The 25,477-nt window shown below is 38.4% G+C and overlaps 1 protein-coding gene across 4 annotated transcripts in view; it reads right to left on the reverse strand.

The window, feature by feature from the left end:
• Positions 1 to 19,515, reverse strand: part of TNC (tenascin C) — a 110,076-nt gene extending 90,561 nt beyond the window's left edge. For all 4 annotated transcript variants that reach the window (XM_007474533.3, XM_007474532.3, XM_056812025.1 and 1 more), the window contains exon 1: positions 19,199 to 19,515. The gene's annotated coding sequence lies outside the window, so the exon portion shown is untranslated. The remainder of the gene's footprint in view (positions 1 to 19,198) is intronic.
• Between the last annotated feature and the right edge of the window lie 5,962 nt (positions 19,516 to 25,477).

A 25,477-nucleotide genomic window follows, 5' to 3' on the forward strand; every position in this document is an offset into this window, starting at 1 on the left:
GCCCAAGACCGTATTAGCCTTTTCTTTGGTCAGAAATGGGGGGGGGGCACAGGAGGGTAAGGTCTCATAGCACACTCCTAACTCACACTAAAATTATTAAATCTTTTTTCCATCTAGCTATATTTCATGAAATTGATTTTTTAAAAACTAAATGTAAACTGCTTGATCACATGTGTTAGTGGGGATATGATTGAGGTTATAAACCCTAAATGATCACCCTAATGCAAATATCACTAATATGGAAATAGGTCTTGACCAATGACACATGTAAAACCCAGTGGAATTGTGCGTCGGGAGGGGATTTGGGGGAGGGGAGGGAAAGAACATGATTTTTGTAATTCTGGAAAAATACTCTAATCAATTAAATAAAATTAAAAAACCTCAATGTAAGATTTTACTTCTATTATATTAAACATAATCTTATTAGATTTGGCCCAGTGTTCTGACCTGTTAAGAATTATCTGCTTCCCAGTTCCATTATCCAATGTATTAATTTTTTAGTTTTATGTCAGCTGATGTTTTGACAAGAAGGTCATCTATGCTTTTATTCAAGCCCTTAGTAAACATTAGACTCCCTAGAATCAAGCATGCATCCCTATGACCGTTCACTAGGATCTTTATTTCATGTAGACAGAGAGCCATCAATGACAACTCTTGGGGTATAGTCATTTAACCAATTCCTAATTCACTCAATTATACTATCATTTAGTCCTCATATCTCCACATTATCCACAAAAATATCATGAGATACTTCATCAAACATTTTGCTATATTCCAGGCAAAAACATATCTATAACATTCACCTAGATTGATTGACTTAGGAATCCCAATGGTTGCTCATGACTCTTCAGCTCCTAATCAAACTTTGCTGTGCTTCTGGATGAAATCTTCCATGTTAGTATGGCTGTTTTATATTTCATTTTCAGGGGAGGAACATGAAATATACTTGGTTATTTTTAGTCACCATTACTAAATCCTGGAATCGAGGTCATTGTTCTTCACTTAGCCCTTACTGGGAAAAAACCATTCCATTTTGGATAAATAAAGATAACTACTAAATGCCTAGAGATATATTTCAGACTTATGAGAGCACAAAATATGTTGAGTATACAGTTTGAAATAGACATATGACATATCCCTAATTGGTTGAAAAGAAGAACAATATTTTTTCCCCATTGTTAGGAGATAGCAGTTGGATTTCTTTCAATGTCATCCTGGCAGTTACTCAGGAAGCTAATACCAAATATGCCTGTTGCTTGCAGGGTAAAGTTTTATTGTGCGTACTTACTGGAGTGTGGAGATGCATACATGGATATTTTCAAAGGTTCTAGAAATTCCTTACTCCTAGTCCCTCTTAACATCCATAAATTCCACCTTGGAATGTGTCAGGAAGAAAAAAAGAAGTTGGGAGGCAGACTCTGGGTGAATATTTTCCAAAGACATCTGATCCTGACAGTTGAGTGAGACGGTTGCAATGTGTATCCTCCACTGCCAAGAGAAAGTAAGCCCAACCAAGGCTTCCACCAGACCCAGAACAGTGGTGTCCAAGCTTCATGAGCAGCATTTATCTTGGCCTTTCAGTTTGTTTTCCTTTGACATCACATTCTCAAAAGAGTCTAGGAGCCTTTTTTTTTTTTTGAAAGCTCAGTGCTCAGGATGGTAAGTTCAGAAAGACTGACTGCCATCCCAGGGGCCTAAATAGGTGTGATTGCTATAGTGAGTGGATGACATCTGGTGGGCTTCAGAAAGGCACAGGGGATTCTGATTGCTACTGACGTCCTAGGAACCGCTTTCTGACCCAAAAATTTTAGATGAGAGATTCAAAGGACAGAAACAGAATTCAGGATAAGGAATCAGAAAACTTTTGGTGCAAGTCACAACTTTTCATTTGTGAGTTGTATGATTATGTTCAAGTGCCCTTCTCTTCTTGAAGATCATTTAAAAAAATTATACAGTGAAAAAGTTAGCATAGATGATTCCCTAATGTCCCTTCCGGACTGATAATTCTTGTTTTCTGCCTTGAAGGGAAGGGTGTCTAAAAGAACATTCTTTGGAAGAAATGAGAGACAGAGGCCATGAGAGATGCTGCATCTTACCCATTATGTGTATTGGTAGTAGGGGCAGGCTTATAGGCAAGTGTTACTGAAGAATCAATAATAAAACTGTTTTTCTCCCAGATGAAAATGAGGTTTTGAAATCCAGGTAGAAAAAAAGTCTTTTGAATGTTTCTCATTTTTTCTCTTCTATACTAAAACTAGTAATTGATATTTATATAGCACTTTAAATTTTACAAAGAACTTCACATACGCAATGTCCCATAACTCTTAGTACAATTTCATCCTTTAATAGCTTAAAATGGCATTGAGATTTTCATGCCCCATGACATTTCTGGGAGAGAAGTGCTATAGGAATTAGCATGTCCATGTGATAGATGAAGGTCCTGCATTTGACTTATGTGATTAAGTGACTGACTCAGAGTAATGCAATGTTTTAGGTATCAGAGATGGGATTTGAACCAAAGTCCTGACTCCAAGTCTATCACTACCAAGTATTCTAATTTGGGGGTGGGGTGGGTAGTGGAGTATGGTAGAAATATCACAGTCAGGAAGCCTTGATTCAAATCATGGTTCTGGCCATGACCATGAGCAAGTTATCCCCAACTCTATGGTCTTTGTTTTCTCCATCTGTTAAACAGAGATAATTTGAGCCAGTGATCTGGTCCCCTTTGAAACTTAGTTTCTTCATCTATAAAATGGGAAAATCATATCACATTTGGACCACATAGGTTTGTTGTGAACAAACTATTTTGTAAACCTTTGCAGACTAGTAATCAAAATAGTGGATGAAAGAAAGCTCCCCCAGAATGAAAAGCTTGTGTTGCTGGTCTAGTAGGAACTTGAATGGAAACATAGGATTTAGAGTTGGAAGTGACCTTAGAGATCATGTAGGTCAATCCCCTTATTTCATAGATGAGGAAATTGAGGATCACAATGGTTTTAGGACTTGCCACAGGCCACACAGGTAGTAGGTAGCACCGTTGGGCTTTGACCCTAAATCTAGGGCTCTTTCCTCAACACTACACTGCTTACAGAATAGAAAACATATCAGTTAAAATAACATCATTACTCATTAGACACAAGTTGATTGAAAAAAAGGATTGGGTCCTACTCTTGGTCCTCTCTCAGGGAGTAGTAGAATGCATTGCACATAGTTGTCCCTTAATAAATGGATGAATGAATAATTTTTAAGGTGATGTTCATAATAAAAGGAACTTGGTTGAGTTCACAAACTATTTTTTCCCTAAAATCATTACCTTGAAACTCCTGCAAAGTCTCCAATTCTCTCCTGGAACCAAAGTAAGAACCTCAGATTCACAGATGAAAAGGAACCCTAAAGAGCACCTGGTCTAACTCTTTCTTTACTTCTGTCCTAATAATTGAATCACTTCTGAGGTAATACATACTAAGGAGGTCACTGCTTCAAGAGATACTGTTTGGTGGCCATATAGGAAGGTGATCCCCCCTTCTGTCTTTGCTTTTCCTCTTGCTCTGCCCTGCAATTCCCCCAGGACACTTAAGAACTGTCAACCCCTGTGCCAGAGCTATATCCACCCACTTTACCACAAGCTAGCTTGATGACTGAAAAGTAAACTCCTCTGTGGCATTTGGCAGGAAGCATATTTATTTGGCACAACTTGTGACAAACAGACATAAGACACTGTTTTTGGTGAGGAGAAAGCACATGGGGGCCATTAAAGTCTACAAACTATCCAGTTTCAGTGGCATTATTGTGTGCTGTAGTTGGGTCATTCTTCATTTTGAATCTTGACCTTCATTACTTAAAGCACTTATTTTAAAATCTGGAGTATGATTCAAGGAGTTTTGGTCCATTGTTAGTTTCATCCCATGACTTGATTCAGCAATTTTTATCTGTTCAGCTTAATTTTGAATTTCAAAATGCTAAAGTCAGATGGCCAAGTTTAGTGGCCTGAGGAATTGAGGAAATTGCCTAGCTGAATGTTGGGAATTGTTCTGCTCTGGCTGAAGGCTTAGTTAGGGGTCTCAGAGTCAGATCATGTTTGTTTTAAGTTTATAGCACTCACCTGTTTACACCACTATCTTAGTGTCTATTTCTCTTCACTAGGATTTGTTAATTTGATTCTAAAGTCCTCTGAACAAAGGGACAGAAAGCCATATAACATGATTTATTCTCCCTCCCCTCAGCTCAGTAACGTGGCTTAAAAATTTTTAGCCTATTCAATTGAAGAGTATCCCAGTCCTTTTTCCCCCTTATTTTTTTCTTAGTAGAAGTTTCATTACCAACCAAATTTAATCCACAAATCTTATTCCATAAAATATTTCCATCCAGATACAATAATAAGATTCATATTTGTGGTTTAGCTATACTGAAGAAATGCTTAGGTATTTGACTAGATCCATTGATACATTCAAGCCACAAACTCTTCAAGTCTGGTATGGTTTCAATTTTTGAAATAAGACTTTTGAAAAGTACTTGCCTTTAAAAAAACACCATTTCTTCCCTAGGTAGGGAGGAGGGAGGTATGGAGCACATCAAAGAATCAGCATCTTTCATATTTTTCTTCTACCTGCTCTGAAACTTTACATCTTGTGATATTATAAAATTAAATTTTTGAGAAAAAAATTGTCAAGAATTTTTAAAAATTTGGTTTGACTTAGTATGCCAAGACTAAGAAATGGATTTATAAACTTCTCAGTTATGGCTGGATTACAAAAAGAAATTATCCTAAGGGAAGAGGCTTTTATATTATATTATTATATATTATATTCAGTATACCTATAATATACCTATTATATTTAGTAGTTTCAAGCTAACAAACTCAACAAAATAGGGAAAGTAAAAACAAAAATAAAAACAAAAAACAGTCCAAGTGAGTTCCTGAAGCACTGACAGAAGATAGGGAAATGGACAAAAGAATATTTTAGTATAGACTGGACAGTACTGTTTGTTGCATGCTCTAGAAGCTTTCTTTCTGTTGTAATTGATGCTTAGAGATCATCTACTTCAATTACCTCATTTTTACAGAGGAGGAAAGTTAAAGCTCATAGAGATTATGTGACTTACACAAAGTCACAAGGTATTAAGAGGTAGACTGAGGATTCAGACTCAGATCCTTTAACCTCAAGTCCAAAGCTCTTTTTGTTGTTCCCAGCTGAACTGGAATTAGGTCTCAAGCCAAATGTGATGCACTGATCATTTGAAATATCCTGCACTGAACCCAGTACATCCATGCTTGAAAGGCAACTGGATTCATCATCTCCCTTCTCATTTGAAACAGAATGGGTTTAACATTTCTCTAAAGAAACAAACTCAGCTAATTTGCTTTCATATTTGAACTAAATCCATTCCTAGTAGGTAAGTAACTCTAGGTGAGGAAAAAAGTTCCCTACCCATGTTTTGCATCTGATGTAGTATTTGCAGCCACTATCCAAAACAGAAGAGAAATGGTATTCAGTTCTAACAAAGGAGGGTGGACTTAAAGTACCAGTAATTAAAAACTGCTTTGATGCCATATGAGGACTGTTTGGGAGAGTGTTATATGTATGGTAACCATGGGAGGTGATTCAAACCATTTGCCATTCCTTCTCTTCACTCCTCTGCTAACTGCTTTGAAAATTGATGGCTAACAAACAGACAATATTAATTGAATATTTGTTTATACTTCCATAAGTAAACAGCTTTGAATTCCTATGGCAAAGTCATCATTTGTCTTGCACTGCTTGAGTTTTGACTATTCTCTCTGGTATTCAAATATTTCAACTCAATTAAATTTAATAAGAATCATTAAATTCTTCATATGTGGAAAGCACAGCTTTAGGCACCGAAAATTCAAAGAAAAAAATTAAATGATCTCTTAGTCTTACCACATACTCTTCCCTTCTATATATTTTGTCCTAGAAACAAACCAGTTCTCCCTCTCCCCCTCAAGTGGCCTTTACCCTTATTTCTTTATGTTTTTCTCACATTATTTCTTGTGCCTGTTCTTCTCTTTTATACCCCTGGAATTTCTGTCAATCATGTAAAGACCAGGTCCAATGCCTTTGTACCACTAGAGATCCTATCCTCATCTTTGGTGCTGCTATTAACCATTTCTTCTGGATGTCCCTTAGGGCTTTGCTTTGAAATTCTGTAAGGCATGTCTCAAGTAACAGTGCATGTTAGAGTTATCTCTGCCTGTCTGATCCTGTTACTAAACTATACACACCACACGAGCAGGGATTGTGTTTGAACCGATGTTTGCATCTTCCTTGACCTGGAAATTCTGGGCTTTGCACCACCAGGTTGGCCCTGAAAACATGCTTGTGAATGAAGGGATGCAAGTATCTTATTCAGATTGAAGAAGAGCCTGAAACAAATAAGGAGTCTTTCAGCACAGTTGTGAGATGAAGTTTATCAGTGCTCCTTTCCTAGCTAGAGACAGCATATTAGAAGTAACAAGGGTGAGCTGAGACAGACTTTTGGAGATATTGAGGATAGAAGAGCCTGGAGTGCAGTGGTCCATCGGGTCATGGAGAATCAGTCATGACTGAACAACTCATCAACAACAACAAAAGTTTTCCACTTCCTCTTTCCAGGCTCTTCTCTAGCTTCCTGCTGCCCAGTGACCTGTCTGGGTAGGAGGATATTTTGGGATAAGGAGATGTGTGAGCTCTTTGAATGACATTGTTGGTGTCCCATAGCTCAGATGAGAGGTTTTGTTTTTTGGATGTAGCAAAAAGAGTACCGGACTTAGAGTCAAGAGTCCTGACAGAGTCCTGAGTTTGCTACTTCTTACCGAGCTGAATGATTAGGAGCAAACTCTGAGCCTCCTTTAACTCATCTATAAAATGGAATAGTAAGTAATATTTGTAGTACTTCAGTGTTCCTATGAGGACAAAATAACATCTTGCATATGAAATACCTTCTGAATGTTAAAACACCATGCAAATGGCAGCTATCATAGTGATCATCCCTGGCTGGAGTTATATATCCATTTCTGCATGTAGAGCCATTTTACAGTATAGATCTATAGTTATAGTATCCAAACACTATATATAACAACTAGTATGTAGACATTTACCTATGGTATCCAAACATTATATAGTATACTATACACATATTTATAGAGTAACTATGTACCACATGTATGTATATTTTAAAAATCTTTAGAATAGGCCTACTATAGATTTATATTAGATATCCATTTCTAGTAAATAAATATATGCTCTCTAAAAGTTTGGAAGTGAATAAAAACACAGTTTTGCTGTCTTCTCAAAGAACCTCAATGGAAAGCACTCCTATAGGACAAAAATCTCAAGGAATCTCACTCTGCCAGGTTTGATAGGTAGGCTCTCCCAAAGGCCACATATTGTAAAGGCTGATAGATAGCATCAACTGCAAGCTAAGATCAATAGCTGGAAGGATAAATTGGGATTTATAAGGATAATTGGCTAGTTCAATAACTGGCTAATACTAAGGTCCTTTCTTTGTATCTGTCAAATGGGTGTATTGATATGATATCACAGAACAGTGTGCGTAAAAATTAGGACAAAAGATAAAAAGAACTGAAATTTAATTGTATCACAAAAACAGTGTGTCTATCTGGGACCAACATTTCTCCAGAAAGTTTAAGCAATAAAAGTAGGTGTTTCTGATAAGTGGGGTAAGAGAGGAACACTTCACAGTGTAGTAAGAAACCAAACTATTTCTTTTAGCTCTAACTTTGAAAAATAAACTGTATCTCTCTCTTTTTTTCTCCCTCCAAAATGAGTATAATGTTGTGATTCGCCCTCTACCCACATGTGAAGTACTACAGTTTGGAGGCTTTGATATAAGTCCTCTGTATTTTTCATAATGTTTTGGCTTTCATATCTCTTACCTCATTTCGTCCTCCCAACAACCCTACAGAGGAAATTGTGCCCATATTATTACCCCTCTTGGCAGGTGAGGAAACTAGGATTCCAAGAGGGGAAATGACTAGTTATCCAATTGGCAGTACTCTGAGCAACTTGGGGGAAAAAAGGTGCTGCATTCGTGAAAAGTGTTACTATTTACATAACTAGCAAGGTTGGAAAATTCAGGGTCATTTACTTAACCGTCATTCCTTCCATTTCTAAAATGCAGACACCACTAATGTGGAAGCCATGGGGCAGATGCCTGGCTACATTGATTCCTATTTGAAATTCCAGTACTGACATAAGGGAAAAAAACATTGATTAAGTGCCTATTGTGTGCTGGGCACTATGTGTCCTTTGTGAATCTCAGAGGAAACATTTTGTCAGGTAACTCTGCATCATAGATGTCTTTATTCTTTGAGATATTGACCTGGAGTGCATGTTGGTCAATGAAGATGGAGGTCTGACAGAGACAGGGACTTGCCTGCCATGGGATAGTCAGAGATCCAGGAGGGAGAGATTACCAAAGTATCTTGAGTGAATGAGAGCCCCCATGCTAACTCTCTCTCTCTCTCTCTCTCTCTCTCTCTCTCTCTCTCTCTCTCTCTCTCTCTGTCTCTCTTTCTTTGTTTCTCTCTCTCTGTCTGCCTGTCTGTCTCTCTCTCTCCCTCTCTCTCTTTCTTTGTTTCTCTCTCTGTGTCTGTGTCTGTCTGTCTGTCTGTCTGTTTCTTCCTCTCTCTTTCCCTCTCCCTCTGTCTCTCTATTTCTGTTTCTCTCTGTCTCTTTCTCTGTTTCTCTCTCTCTCTCTCTCTCTCTCTCTCTCTCTCTCTCTCTCTCTCTGTATGAGACAGACATACAGACTGACAGAGAGATAGAAATAGAGAAAGAGAAAGAAGCAGAGAGAGACAGATAGATGGAGATAGAGACAGAGAAACAGACAAAGACAAAGAGAAACAGAAAAAGAGACAGACAGAAACAGAGAGATAGAGAAGGAGAGATGCAAAAAGGATCAGAGACAGGCAAGGAGACAAATAAAGAGACAGAGTCAGTCAGAGATTCAGAGGCAGAGAGAGACAAAAAAAATAGTAACACAGAAATAAAGAGCTCCAGAGACAGAGAGATAGAAACAGAGATAGTGAAAAAGAGATAGAGAGATAGTCAGAATCAGAGAAACAGAGAGAGAGAGAGAGACAAAGGGAGAGAAATTCTGTAGACATTAGTTAGGACATGAAATCATTTCAGAAGGTCTGAAGATTTCAATTTTCTTGGAACATTAATTTATGAAAAAGAAAAGCAATCCCTAGGTAGGGTAGCTCTGTTTTGGTCGCATTTGATGTCTCCAAAGAGATACTTGGAATAATAGCATTAGAATTGGACAGTTAGATGTTAGATGTTAGAATATAGAACATTTAATGCCAGAGCTAAAAGTGACCTTGGAATATAGAATTCTGGAAGCATGATGATCATTCAAACATGCAAGGCTAGAGTATAGCATATTACCCTTGAAAGAGCCCTCGCTCATAGAATGTCTGAGCTAGAGGAAATTTGAAAGATCATGCAGTTCATTTTACAGACGAAGGCCCTGAGGCTCAGAGAAGGTCACTTGTGTACAGCTGATGAGTGGCAGAATTGGGAACAGAACCTCCGTCTCCTGACTCCCAGGCTAGGTTTCTTTCTTCTATCCTGTCACTTCTGAGATATTATTTTGTACTCGGCATTTTTATGTCACTACAAAGTACTATTCAAATATTTGTTTGGAATCATTTGAGTAAGAAAGCTGATCAGAAATAGAAGACTATGTCAGCAAAGAAAGCAGCTCTCCTATTGAATAAGGAAAAGGGAATCGCTTGAAGGAATCCCCCTTGTCCCCAAGTCAGAAGTGGGGATGGCAGAAACTGAGCTAGTAAATAGATCATCTCCATGATAAAAAAAAAAAGAGAAAAAAGATAGGGATTTTGTGTAAAACTTTTGGCATTCCAGATTACCATTGCTCTTGGTCTTTTTCTTGTAAAATTTAGGTCGCCTGGTTTGGTCTACATTCATAGTTTATGTTTCCCCTTCTCTGGGAATGTAGAATGCATGTCAGTCTTTATAAGGTGAATTCTTCAATTAGTGCAGTTCCCATAAAGAGTCAAGCACTAAACTAAAGGGGCTTTTATGCCAAATCATGCTGGAAAATCACCCATCATGCCTTAGACCCTGGGAGAGTTTGGAATGGTAAAATGCCTGACCCCTCTGCACTTCCCAAAGGCATCCACTGGGCCTTCCCTTTTGTAAACTTCCCCTCAGGAAAAGGCTTGTGCCAGGCTTTTCTGTGTGTAAAGCTGGTTAGCTCCTGGGCAGATGTCAATGATTTCAACTTGGCCTCTGATGAGCTTCCAATAGAGGCCCAGGCACAGTTGGGCCAGCAGGTCTTTTAATGATCTCCACTGTGAATAGGAGCTAATGGAGGCAATAAAATGTGCGTTGCCAGCCTTGAGCTCTATACTTCTAAGGCAAATTGTCCTTGGCTTTTTAGGTGTGGACCCTCCCAACCTGGTGGCAGTGTTCTGTAATGAAATTAGTGAAGGATGGAGGCAAGAGGGACCTACATTCAAATCCTCCCTCTGATACTTATTAGGGGGATGACCAAGAATGAGTCATTTTACTCCCTTAAGCCTCAGTTTACCCATCCCTAAACAGGAAAAATTTTCAGGTAGCTATCTAAAATGATAAAGTGCAGATTTTGAGGTGATAATTGATATTGGTAGTGTGAGTCCTCACCTTCTTGATATCAATGAAATCATAAATCGGTTCCCTCCCCGACCTCAACTATAGGAATTAAGTTTCATGGGTTGCTTACTATTTTTTACATTGCCTATGTGTCTCTGCATTGTCCAATTCAAGCCCCCAACCTTCTATGCTACTTATTGATCTCAGCAGTTTGAATTGTTCCCGTTATTTGGTCATTTCAGTTGTGTCCGACTCCCTATGGCCCCATTTGGAGTTTTCTTGGCAAAGATACCAAAGTAGTTTGCCATTTCCTTCTCCAGTTCATTGTATAGATGAGGAAACAGAGGCAAATAGGGTTAAATGATTTGCCCAGGGCCACGTAACCAGTGTCTGAGGTCAGATTTGATGTCAGGAGGATTCTCCTGATTGTGAGCCTGGCACTTCATCCACTGTGCCATCTAATTGCATTCCTGGATACAACATCCCACCCTAGGCCTGTGCTTCGGAGAGACAGTTGCTGATAGGCAGCGACTGAGGACAGTTAAGAGACAGAAGACACTTAAGGAGGTAACAGAAAAGGGGGTGACTCCTCGCTCCCCTGTTCCTAGATTGCAAACTACTGAGGGCAAGGGCAATTGCTATTTGTCATCCTTGAATCACAGACATAGAGGACAGGGCTGTGATGAGCATGGTCAGCTCATCACAAATGTTTGTTGATCGAACTGCAATTCACCCCTTTTCTTCTTTGCTTTGTGGAATTTCTATGCTTTCAAGCCCAACTAAAACACCTCCTCTCTCTACTTCTGGAGAATCTTCCCTTATCCCACCTGTTGTTAAGAATCTTCCATCTTGGACATCACCTCATGCTTGTGTTTGTTTTATAACTAACCTATGCTAATAGAATAAGAGAATCTATAATCTATAGTTATCAGTTTAATTAACATCAGGGCATAGATAGAAGTTGTAATTGTTTGTAAATATTTTGTACATAGACAGAGTATGTAAAAATAAATACACCTAGTGCTAAATGAAGGAGGGACAAAAGAGCCCTGTAATTAATTTACCCAAAGGTTATTTTTATACACCAATACATCAAGAATCCCTGATTTCATTGGTGTGACTGTTCCTTCCATTGCCACAGAACCCAAGCCTTTGCATGTGGTCTTGAAGAGGGGTTGGGTCTGAAATATTTATCAGCCTGCAGCCAACCTAGTGATCAGCCTTTCCATAATTAAGCTAGGCTTTTCCTTGGACAACAGATACACATTCTGTTACAAGGCCTATATTTGAAGAATAGGTTAGTAGAAATATGGGTAGACTTGGAGTGATGAGATTGGATTTGAAGCCCAATGGAGACACTTCTGTCAATCAATCAAATCACAGAAAAAGCACTTATGAAGTGCTTGCTATGTTGTGTGCTAGACACTTGAGCTAAGTGCTGAGGTTACAAAGACAAGGCTGAAATAGTTCCTGTCCTCCTGGAGCTTACATGTCAGGGAAAGGGGGGAGACATGGACAGCAGCCAGTTACACAAAATATGAACAGTATTGGGAGATGATAAATTGGGTGGTGAGAGTGATTTTAGGGGGTAAGACACAAATGGCTGATGGGATGAGAAAGAGTTCCATGTGGAAGCTACTCTAGCTCTTGAACTAGATTTTGAGGGAAATTAGATTTGGCAAGAGGTTGAGGCAAAGAGAGAGTGTGTTCTGGGTAAATGGGACAGTCATGTAAGACACAGGGAGGGGAAATGGAGTGACATGAATGAGGAATAGAAAAAAAAAACATCAGTTAATCCAGACTACTGAAAGACAATGGGATAGGTGGGGGCAGCTGGGTGGCTCAATAGATTAAGAGCCAAGTCTAGAGATAGGAAGTCCTAGGTTCAAATCTAGCTCCAGACACTGTGTGACCCTGAGCAAGTTACTTAATCTCTATTTCCTAGCTGTTACCACTCTTAAACACAGTAATAATTCTAAGTTAAAAGGTAAGGGAAAGAAAGAAAGAAAGAGAGAGAGGAAGAAAGAGAGAAAGAAAGTAAATGAGAGAAAAAGAAAGACAGACTATGGACAAATAATATGGATTCTCTGAGATTCTGTTTTATTATCTATAAAATGATAATAATACTTGAATTACTCACCTCAAAGGGTGTTTGTGAGGAAAGTGCTTTGAAGATGTTAAAGGAATATGCTATCATGAGTTATAATTTTTAGCTTAATAGAATCTATCAAAGCTTGTGATCTGTTGCCAAGGATCTGGAGAATTCAGTCCCTTTCATGATATAATGAGGTAAAAGAATTATTAACCAGAAGATTGAACATAGAGAGCATATAATCGTAGGACCATGAAATGTCAGAGTTGGAAGAATAGCTAGAGATCTTCTAGAAGGAAGCTCTCTTTTCAAGGATAAATTGAATTTTCCAGATATAAATTATCTTGTTCAAATTCCCATGGGCAATTAGGTGTGAAAGAGAATAAATCTCTGGACCTGGTGTAAGAAAGACCCGAGTTCAAGTTTGACCTCAGACACCTGCTAGCTGAGACTCTGGTTGAGTCATTTAACTTCTTTTTGCTTTAGTTTATGCATCTGTAAAATGGGAGTAATAATAGCAGGTGTTGAGTTAATGCTTATTCTCTTCACTCCACTCTTCCATATAATGGATTAGTAACAGATCTAGAACCCAGGCCTCCCAAATCTCTGTCCAATGCTGTTTTCATTACATCATGTCACTAATTATCTATGTGTACTTGAGGAAGTCACTTCATCTCTGTGGACCAATGTTCCCCATCTCTAAAATGAGGAGGTTATACTAAGCCTTCCCACCTAGTCATGTAGGTCTCCACCTCTGGGGTACATGCTCACATTCAAAGCTACTCTCTGTCTTGATGTCTATTATTGAGAAATGTTATTTCTATAGGACTTTATGGTTTATAAAGTGCTTTTCTAACAGCGAGCCATGAAGAAGGCAGCACAAGTATTATCTTCCTATTTTACAAATGAGGAAATTGAGATGTGTCACCTTCATTATTGGAGCAGGGTTTGGAACCTAGATTTATTCACTTCAGATTCTGTACCTTCCCCACCACATAACTCTTGTTCCTTGGATCTTGATTACAGTTGAATACAAATATTGAGGAGGGGAAGATATAATTTTCTCTGGCCTCCAAACCCCACAGTGGGAGCCCTGTTGTTGCCATTTCCTGTTTTCCAGAAAGTCCTATCAGGAATGGGAGCTTTATGCTTCCCTGGGGAATGAATGAATGAATGAATGAATGGTTCTTATTTTCAATCCTCCCTGGAAGCTTTTGCTGTTTCTCACTAGGTGATGACTTCCTGCCTGGTCTACCTGTGCCAGCTTCTCAGCAGCTTGTGGTTATTCAGACAGCCATCAAATCCCTGGCCAGACATCCTCTGTCCTTGGTACTGGCTTTCCAAAAATCACCAGGAGGGCCTGCTTTGCTTGCCTCCACTAACACCATGGAGAACAAGGACTGTTCCTTGAAGTCATTCTCCTGAGATACTTGCCTATCCTACTGCCTGCCTTGGCTTCCTGGGGGTTGCTATGACATCACCCCACATTACTTGTGAGCACCAAGAGGGTAAAGCAGGAACCTGCCCTTTGCCACTCAGTTTTATGCACAAACACTACAGTAAGAGGAGGAGAGCTGGAAAATGCTGTTAGTAGATTCCTCAGACCAAAAACTTTTTCCCTGAAAAAAAAAAATCACTTATGCTGGCTGGAAAATCTCTCTCTCTCTCTCTCTCTCTCTCTCTCTGTCTCTCTCTCTCTCTCTGTCTCTCTCTCTCTCTCTCTCTCTCTCTCTTTCTTTCTCTCTCTCTCTTTCTTCCTTTCTTCCTTCCTTTCTTTCTTCCTTCCTTCCTTCCTTCCTTCCTTCCTTCCTTCCTTCCTTCCTTCCTTCCTTCCTTCCTTCCTTCCTTCCTTCCTTCCTTCCTTCCTTCCTTCCTTCCTTCCTTCCTTCCTTTCTTCCTTTCTTTCTTCCTTTCTTTCTTCCTTTCTTTCTTTCTTTCTTCTTTCTTTCTTTCTTTCTTTCTTTCTTTCTTTCTTTCTTTCTTTCTTTCTTTCTTTCTTTCTTTCTTTCTTTCTTTCTTTCTTTCTTTCTTTCTTTCTTTCTTTCTTTCTTTCTTTCTTTCTTTCTTTCTTTCTTTCTTTCTTTCTTTCTTTCTTTCTTTCTTTCTTTCTTTCTTTCTTTCTTTCTTTCTTTCTTTTTTTCCCTGGGGTGGGGTTAGAGGATAGACTAGGCAATGATCTTGAAATAAAAAGAAATGTCTGACCTCTACCAACTCCACAATTGTAGAGCAGCTTTGATGTAAAGCACATGCATTTATTATCAAATGCAATGGGAGACTTAAACACAGAGGCAATTTTCCTTAAGTGGCTGGTATTTTCAGCTATTCCTTTGAACTAGAAATATTCCTGCTCATGAAATGATCTGCCCCTACATAACAAGTAAAACACATTTTAAAATGAGCATCTACAAATGAAAAATTAATCAACAATCGCATCAAATGGTAAAGCTAAAAATTCAGGGTTGCTAACTAAAATTATTTGCAATTTTATGTGCATTTACTTTTCTATCACATAGTCAAGGCCATCTTTTTCCTCTTCATAAAATTCTTAAACTCTTCACACCCTTAATATTTATCTGCATTATTCTTCTCTACTTTGTTAGCTAAGTGACCTCACAGAATCATTTTACCTCTGTGGACTTCAATATCTTTCTTCATAAAATTAATTGGTTAAATTAGATGATCTCATATGTAGTTTTATAGGATCTAGGGTTGTTAAAGATTATTTATTTTATAGAGGAGGAATTGAGTCATAGAGAAGATTCCTGCCGGTCCCTCAATCCTCTCCTCATTCCTACTAACTAGTACTAGAAACATCCAAGTAGATAAACACACTTTCCCCTTCTTCTGATTAAAAGGAGAAATTGCTTTCCTAATGTTCCCTTTCTCCAGGAAGGCTCCTTACATCCTGAACAATGTGATTACTGCTCCTTGTAGCCTAATCCCTCATTCCCTCCAGCTCTCATGCAGAGGTGAGCTCCTTCACTCTTTGGGGGATTTCACTTTCTGGAAGGCAGCCCAAGCCTAACTTTTCCCACATGTGGAGGGTGTTTAAGTTGGCAGGGGATTGTATTGGAGGGGATTCCCTGGAATGGCTGGTAGGTTGTTTGAAAGGGAGTGGGCTGGGAGTAGGTAGATAGATAAGTAGGTGGCCAGAGATTCTATTAGAACCTGAACAATTCAGCTGCAGCTATCTTTAAAGGTTTGTTTCTTAAATGAAGTCCTTTCCTTTTCGTCCTGGCTTCTCTCTTTCCTCAGTCTGAAGAATCCATTAAATACCTTTTTTTTTCCAACAAACAAACACATTTTTTTTGTCAAAGTAATTCCTTGGTAGTTTCAGGGAAGGCAGAGAGTATTTGCTTTTTTTTTCCCCCATCCCATTTTTGGCCCTCTGTGAGTGAGAAATCTTTAGAATCCTAGTACTTGCTTTTCAGGATTGAAACTCGTCACTGACCTGACTGTCCCAGCCAATTTCATCCTCAGGTCTCCGACTTGAAATTTGAACTTTCCCCATCTCCAGACTGAGTTGGACCAACTTGACCCGACCTTCCACAAACACCAGTGTAAGGTGATAGCAGCAGGGGCATTCTGCGAAAGTACAAGCATCCAATCCCTGTCCAGTAGCCTTCTGTCCCTGAGCCAATCCCACTGAATAGCCTCTGGAACACCAGATACCACTGTTTGCAATTCTAGAAGAGATCAGAATGGCTAAAAGGAAACTCCCAATTTTCATTCTTTAATAACCTGTGACCCTGGTCAAGACACTTAATCTTATTGAACCTCAGTTTCCTCATCTGTCAAGTGGTAATATTAACATGTTATTCCTGCTGGGAAAAGTTTCTTGTTGCTTTTCAGGAGCCCCCTATGATGATGAAATCCCAGGTTTTGGAAAAAGTAACGATATAATAGATTTCACATATATTGCCATAAATATGTGTATATATATATACACACAATACATACAACATACATATATAGTCATAACGTTCCTCACAAACTTATGAGAAAGGTGAGATAACATTAATATGTGTGACCTTGGATAAGTCTCTTACCTGCCTCTAGACCTCAGTTTACTTATCTTTAAATTTAAGGAGTTTTGCTGGATGATTTCTAAGGTCTCTTTCAGTCATAAATTTTATGATCCTAAGTAGGAAATCAATGGCCTTATTACCATTCTTCAGTTCAGGAAACTGAAGCCTGGATAGATGAAGTGAATTGCTGAAGTCTAGGTGGGTATGTAAGGACAAAGTCAGATCTGGAGCCAGATCTCTGGACTGCTTGTCTAAGAGCGTCACCCTAAAAAAGTGGCCTGTATATGACTATGCCAAACAGAGTTGAGTGGATATTTGTGAGGTTTCCTTTGTGGAGAAGGAGGGAGAAGGGAAGCTTTCTCTTTCTTGATAGCTGCAAAAGTGTATCCTCATGCTATCAAATCACATTCTTCATCCTGAAATAGGGTTATCAGCCATTTTACTTTATTGGTCAGATACAAAGTCTGGGTCTTTTTCTCGCATCAGAAAACATTGCCATCTATCAGGTAACATTTTGTGTCTGGGATGAAGAATCCTGTCTTGGACAATCTATTTCCCAAGGTTGAAATTAATGAGGAAATGATCTAATGGCTGACTAGTAAGTTACTGAGAAGAATGAATCATGTGGGGCCAAGTGTATATGCTTGTCTCCCTGAACCCCTTCTGACTCATGCCAACCTGAAGGATGATTTCAAATGAAGCTTCAGTAAGACGATGGGCACGTAGAATGCCAGGCTTTAATAACCAGGCAGTGGATTCAGATACTGCAGAAAGCAAAGGGATACTTCTCCCCACCCTTTTTTTCCAAGTAGCCTTTCTTTGTAGTTGACCATTATATATATTCATCAGCCCTTTATCCTGACCCAACTTGCTATTGAGGAAAGCACTAGGTATCCTATTAATGTGTGCCCCCAAGCCAAGAAAACTCAACACACAAAGCAACCATGTAAGAAGCTTCACTCCATTCTCAAAAGCTGGGGGGGGGGCACCAACAATAAAATCGTTTTCAAAGGGACCCAGATGGCAAAGGATGCCAACATACTTTCCACTAATTTATTCAGCCTTCCAAAGCCTGGGCAAGCCCCCAAAATGACTATCCAGTCAAACTACAGAGTTCCAAACAGGACCTAACTAATTGCCTGGATAAGCGGAAAGCTGTCTTCTGCAAGCAGTTTTTATTCATCCAGTACATATGGTGAAACTCCATAAAAGAAAAAAAAGAAGAAAAAAAAGACAGAGAGACATTCATTTTACCTCAGGGCTCTCTGCCTGGGTCTCACATACAATATAATGCTTTCCCAGTGAACTACCAAGGACTATCCCATTTAGTAAATGTCCTTCTGGATTGAATGTCTTTACAAGCAAAGAAAACAAGCCAGAGTGTTCCCAGAAGCAGGAGCAGCATCAGAGCCCACAAAGTGGTAGCTCAAAAAAAAAATGCTGTTAAGGCAGGAAAGTCTTGAAGTTGAAGTCAGCTGTTTAAACAAAGCCTTGTGCCACTACTACCTTTTCCAAGCCTGCTATCACTCATGTACAGCATGCACACACACACACACACACACACACACACACACACACACACACACACACACACAGATCCACTTAAGTCTAGCCTAGAGAGCTGGAAACCTTCAAAAAACAGAGAAGGTAAAAGAAAAGACATGGAGATGGGGTAGGGATAGAGGACAGAGCATAAGAAATACCCGTGAATATGCAAAATAACTCCTTTGACTTTTGTGTTAATAGTAAATGGAAACAAACAATGGAGAAGTAAAAGTCCTTGTTAGCAGCTCACAAGTAGATTTAAGAATCTCTTTTTGATTCTTGGCCACAATTCAGAAGGAAGTGAGCATCCCATAGAAGGAAAAGAAAAGGTGAAAAGAAATTTGAGGTAAGAGATTAGCAGCAAGAATATAGGAGCAATAGAAGCCTTAACTCTCAGGCACTATACATTAACCAAGTTCATTGGAAATCTATACAGTAGCATCATTTAATCAAGACTTAATGGGTCAGTGAACTGTGAACTATTATGCTCACTTATTCACACTGTATTTTAGAATTGATTCTGTCTCCAGCTCCATCAAGGCTTAAACAGTCATTCATTGCCTAGATCTGCCACTCTCCATTTCATTCATTCATTCATTTATTCATTCATCCCTTCCTCCCTTTCTGAAAAGTGCTAAAGAAACGATGCTTTCCTTATAGAGGAGATTAGGGAAATCGCCGAGAGAAAAAAAAAGAAATTAAAAAAGAAAAAACTATCAAACATCACTCTCATAATTTCCACTGAAAAGGGCACCCAGAAAAAATTTATAGCTGACATAATTCTATAGAAACTTCAAAAAAAAGTTCCCTTAAAGACACATTTAAACTCATTGAACGAAATGCACACACACAAACACACATTTATATACACACGTGATTTTTTGGTAATAATAATGGAATGTGCTTACCTTCTAGTCTTGAATATAAGTTAGATCCTACAGTGAACAGCCTCATTAAATAAATAAAGTTAGCAAGGGGTCTCCCACTTTCTTGCTCTCCTCTTGTCAAAACTGAGTAAAGTTTTCTTTATACTCTGAGATCCGTGTGTGTATGAGTGTGAGTGAGCGCGTGTGTGTGTGTGCAAGAGAGGTTTGACAGCAGGGGAGGCTGCGGCCAATGCAGCCAGCTTTTGCAGGGTTTATATAGCAGTCCTGATCCTTGGCTCATTCCCCTGTAATGGGATGCCTTCAGGCAGCCTTTTCCACTTTTCAGTTGGTGAATTAAAGGAGCAGCCTCCCAGAGGAGTAGCGAGTACGGTTAGCTCATGGAAGACACACTCACTCCCATGCAGGCTGCCAGAAACGAAACCCTATTTGCAAACAATTTATGGCTAAAGAAGGAAATCCCCCCTCACATTCTGTTCCCCTCCCCCAAAGCTTGTACCAGCGTCAGGAAAATGATTCAGTGAAGAATTGCATATCTGGAATCTCCTGTAGGGTTGTTTCCTTTTTTTTTTTGAATGAAGTTTTCTATTTGGGAATTAGAAGGAAAGTTAGAGCTAGACAACCTTTGGTGCTGTTAGTCAAACTCATTTGTAACTATTACCCATTGACCTAAAGGGGTAACATCTAGAACTGGGGCTGACATTTATTCAGTGAGAAATGAAGACAGGGATGGGGCTCTTTGGAGATGGCCAAGTCTTCAAAAAGAAGGCATAAAATATAACCAATCTGAGGACTTTCAGGTTTTTTTTTTATTTTGAGCAGACAGATTAATTAGTATTCTGTATGTGTGGCCATTTCCCACATCAGGTGAGAAAATAACCTTTTTTCTGTTACCTTTTGGAATGTACTTAACCATCTTTTTATTTAAGGGAGGTGAGCTCTTGGGAGTCAGCATAACCTTCCAGTGGACACTTTTTTTATGGGATTGTTAGTTGTAGATCTAGAAGGGTGTTTCAAGCTTATCTTGACAGATGCCATAATTTGGGGGCCAAGGTAGCTTAGGCCCCAAGAGGCCAAGAGGTCACAGAGGTAAGAGGAAAGACAGCACAGGAATTTGACCCAAGGTCCTCCCACTTCAAATTCAAAGCTCTTTCCACACCATACTGCCTCAAATTTCCAAAGCTTCTGCTTTTAGCCTATTCAAAACAAACAAACAAACAAACAAACAAACATTTGCTGGCTAGTTCCAGTTATTTCTAGCCTGTTTCCCAAGAACAGATGTCTCATTTGTAGCTTTCCTGATAGGTGCTGATAGGTGGTCAGACCCTAAGCTCTTTTAAAGTGACTCAGATGAAGAAGCTTGGTTCAGAAGACTGAACTTGGAGAGAGGAGACAAGCTGGGGCCTTGCCTCTCTTGCTTACTAGTTTTATGGTAATGGACAGCTCACTTTATCTCTTTTAGTAGCAGTTTCCTCTTCTGAAAAACTTGGATAATTGTACTTGCACAACCTTTTGGACTTGTGAGGAAAGTGGAGTCTAAACTGTAAAATGGCATGTAGGGAGGGCATCCCCCAAACCTTAGCTACCAAAGCTTCAAATTGTGCTCAGATTTTAGAGACACCCTATATGAAACGTGAACTGTTATTATTTTAATATTTTAAGGATTCATGCTTTGGACAGTATGGATACCCCTATTGAGGCAGATGACAATGTTGGTATAATTTCATAGTGCTCTTCATGAGTTTCTTTGGTCAGTTAGTCAATAAATATTTATTAATTATCAACTATATACCAGGCACTTTGCTAAATGCTGAAGAAAAAGGGAAAGACAAAAGACAGTTCCTGCCTTCAAGGAGCTTACAATCTAATTTGGGAAGGCAGAATATAAAAGGAAACAGAAAGAGATGAGGAGTATGTCATATGGGAAAGGCATAGAGAGCTGACCTGGTTACTCTTCTTAAATGGAGGTTCTGGGAAGAACTCTGCTCTTCATTCTTTATTCTACAATTAGAGGAAGAGAGATGCTGCAGAGGAAGACAGGACTGTGAGTTCCATGGCTGATTTAAAAAAATGTATCACCTGATAGCCAACCTGGTGAGTTTCTCCGAATGTTGCTAGACTGGTATTTGGACACACAGCCCATATTCAAAACTTCACAAGCTTAAGCAGACCCCCTAAAGTATGAGTTGTGATAGCAGAACCCAAGAAAATCCAGTACAATTCTCACCATGATGAAGGCATTGAAGGAAGACTTTAATGGAAACTCCATTAAATAATCAAAGAAAACTGAAGTAGCCCCAGGGGTAACAAGTGTGATATTTCTGTAAAATAAGGTATATCTTCTACTCAAGAGGAGATATTGAAAAAAAGGAATGATAAACAATGGAATGGTATTAGGATAGGCTTCTTGATTAGGCAACCTTAGTCACCTGAATCTTAAGAGAAATATTTAGACTATGAATTGACAGAGAAGTAGGGAAAGAGCAAGAGCTATTAACTGGAGATCTGGGAACTTAAAAAAAAAGTTTTGATAGCCATATTTTAATGTTATTGGTTTCCTTTGTAATCTCAAGCATTTTATTTTGTGTGTTTAAAACTATACTGAGAAAGAGACTTCACCAGAGTGAAAGAGGGAATACAACACATACTAAAAATAGTAGGGGAACCCCTGCCTAAAGCCAAAATAGGATGTTTTCAGTCATATTACTATTACTCTAGCCTAAGCTCTTTAAGATTTAAATTAATATCCAATAATTCCAAGTATTATATTTTATAAGATATATCAATAATCACTTGAAGTAGAAGAAATAAAAGGACAAAAGTAAAAGCCTGAGTAAAGAAAAGTTTTCCCAGTCACTTTCACAGGAAAAGAGAGAGAGGGGCGGGGCTACACACAGACTTTATCTCCAAAATGGATGTAATGTATGGATGAACATGGGAAACTGGGATTTAGAATCCTGGGGAGCAGATTCGAATTATACAACCCCAAACCAATTCCTTCTGATGCCATTGGCATCTCTAGGTGTAATGGGATACTTGTTAGTTAACTAAGAATTTATTAGGAAATTGGGTTAATTAGTAAAGTCTTTTATAAGAAGGTCTCCCATGTTTTCAATCTGGATATTGTAGCTGATAAATCCCCCCTTTTCACCTCTATTCTATCAGTTATTGTTTAGTTATTTTTACCTTTACATTAAATATTATATGCATTCCTTCTTCTTTTAGTATAGGCCTTCATTATTTCTTGCCTAAACAATTTCAGTAGCATCCTAATAGCTCTTCCACGTGTTCACTCTTTTTTTCCCTCTCTAAACCATTATTTTTCTTACTCATAGAATTGGTCATGTCATAGTCTTCTCAGAATTCTTTAATTACTTCAATTGCCTAATGAATAAACTTAAAACTCTGAAATTTCATGTACTGAATTAATCTAGGGAGATTCTCTAAACTCTTTGTTGATTAACAACTTTCTCCTGTAGAACCCACATCATTCCCCCTCCCCCACCCTCCTTCTAGATCTCTCTAATGTACTTTTCATGGAATTTTGTATTCTGGTTATTCCTTATTCTTATTCTGGACTTTAAGCTCCTTTAGGGCAAGGATTGTATCTCATTTAAACTTTGTATACCCCTCTACCAAAGGGTTCTGTGATCAGTAGGAAATTAATACAGGTTTGTTGACCAAATGAATGAATCCTAAGATAAGGGAGACTAATTTTAAATAAAAACAGGTGCATTGAGTATAAGGAAAACCTTGAAATATTTGTGAAGGAGCCAGATTTATAACTGCTGGTCTTCTACTTCCCCTTCCTTAGGGAATTTGCACTTATTTCTGTCATTTTAACCTTAAATCACTTGCTTCCTCCTCTGTGAAGCTTCTTCTGATCTTCCTGACCAATAATGACCTTTTTCCTCAGACCTCAAATAATATTTTATTATATAACCTTGTAACACACTTATTGTGAATTGTTTGGCATTAAGTTTATTCCTGTTTGTCCCATATTCCTCTACTAGACCGAGTTTCACAATGGGAGGGACTATGTCTTACCTAGATTTCGTTTTTCCTCAGTCTCTAATATTAGAAACAGTGCATAGATAGTAAATATATATATTGATTTGAATATGAGAGCAAAACATAGGATCACGAGAATTGGGAAATTTAGAGTTGGGAAGAGTCTCAAATGGTTCCACCTCCCTGTTTTACACTTGAGAAGATAGTTAGGTTAATGCCTTGTTCAAGTTCACACAGGGAGTTAGTCAGTGACAGGGATAAATTCTGAACCCAGATCATCCTCATGTTTTAAATCCAGCATGTTTTCTATTGTACCACATTCACTCTATGCTGTTTTCTACCTCATGGTTACTCTGAAAAGTCTTATATACCTACTGCTACTACTGGAAGATTCTGCTGGTAAACTCTGACCTGTTGTTTTTCTCCTTGTCTATGGTAGTGACTGTGATGGTATCAGACAAAAGGAGAGTCCTTAAATAGGCCTAGTATAAAAGTCTGTTTAAATTTTGCAACTATTTTTGGCTGAATAAATCATTGACTCTTTGGGAACTTTCAGTTCTCCATGTCTGGGTAGAATAGTTTGCAATAGGAAGGGAATTATCTCCAACAACCATTAGAGAATCTTCCTGGTTTTCTTGTCCCTCCAAGTTAGACAAAAAATTTATTCCTTGAAATATGAATTGAAAAATATTTTTATTACTCCTGAACATCATTGAATTTTGTCCAGGGGACATGGAAGAAAGAGCAACTGATTTGGAATCACAAAACCCTCGGGCAAATTCCAGTTATGACATTGGGGAAATTATGAGACCTCTCTGGGCATCAGTTTCTTAATTGGTAAAATTGGGGCTTGAACTAGGGGACCTCTAAAACCTAACACCTATAATCCTGTGAACTGTATCCAGGTCACCAATTTATCAATTATTCTATTTCTGTTGAGGACCCATAGAAGAGGCATCATTTTTCAGAAATCTTTCATTAGCTATATGTGGCCCCCCAGAATGGTAACACATTGGAAAGATCATTAGTGCAGAAGTCAGGAAACTGGGTTCTTGTCCCAACTGAGTCCATATAGTACATTTAAAAGAGATTTGGAATCAAAGCCTCTGGGTTCAAATGCTGTTTCCAGTTGTTTGTTTCCTAGGTTACTATGGGCAAATTCTTTCTTTCCCTCACTAAAAAAGGATGAAATTAAAGCAATAGATTAAAACAGGACCCCTTTGGCAGGTAAAGTCAATTGATCAATTCTCAGAATAACATTTTTAAATGCATAAAATAAAAGACATTAGATGGATTACAAAGGAAGTACCAAAATATATCTATCAATGTATTAAAAAATTCATGGACTCTAGGTGAGGAGGTCCTGAACTAAAATATTTTTAAATTCTCTTTCAGATAAAAAAAATCCTATGATTTTACTGAGTTTGCAAAACTAGTAACTTGACCTTTTTGTGCCTCAGTTTACTCATTTGAAAAGTGGAAATGATGATATTTGTTGTTCCTATCTTACTGAATTCTGGGACTAGGGAACAGTAGTGAATATATATATATATGTATATATATATATGTATGTATATATATATGAAAGTTTTATGAAAAACTAAAAATTCCCAAGTTAAAAAATGACAGTTGACAAATGTATACATCCTTCACTATTTTTGTGTATTTGGGTTAAATTTGGACAGTATCAGGGAGCCATCTTCTACAAACCTCTGAGTCACAGGCTAATATATTTCAAGTATCAGAGAACAAAAGGTAGATGGGAGAGACATAAAGACTAGGTGTAACTCAGCATTTACTAAAATCTAGTGGGAAATTTTCACTTATTCATTCAATAAGCATAGAAGAACAATAAAATCAAAAACTTCTACTTGTCCCCTCCTCTGACCTACCAGGCCCCACTCACTCTTAAAACAATAATTCACAAATTTATGGCACTTTACAAATTACAATATGCATTCATCAGAACAACTCTATAAGTTAATAGGACAAGTGCTGATATTCCCATTTTGCAGACAGAAAAACAGATACTCAGAGACACCAAGAATCTTGCCCAAAGTCATACAGCTGGTATGTGAGTGGGAACTGAAAACAGGACTTTCTGCTTTATCTTTTCTGATCCTTAATCCTGTTAGATTGTCCTTTTTGGTATTTTTCATATACAGTTACTCCCAACTTTATCCATTTGCACTAGTTATTCCGCATACTGGGCATGTTCTCCTTCACCTCTGAGTCCTCACTTATTTGGCTCCCTTTAAGACTCAGCTCAAATCCCTCTCTCCTATTCCCCAA

This window comes from Monodelphis domestica, chromosome 1 (assembly GCF_027887165.1).
Source record: "Monodelphis domestica isolate mMonDom1 chromosome 1, mMonDom1.pri, whole genome shotgun sequence".
NCBI lineage: Eukaryota > Metazoa > Chordata > Mammalia > Didelphimorphia > Didelphidae > Monodelphis > Monodelphis domestica.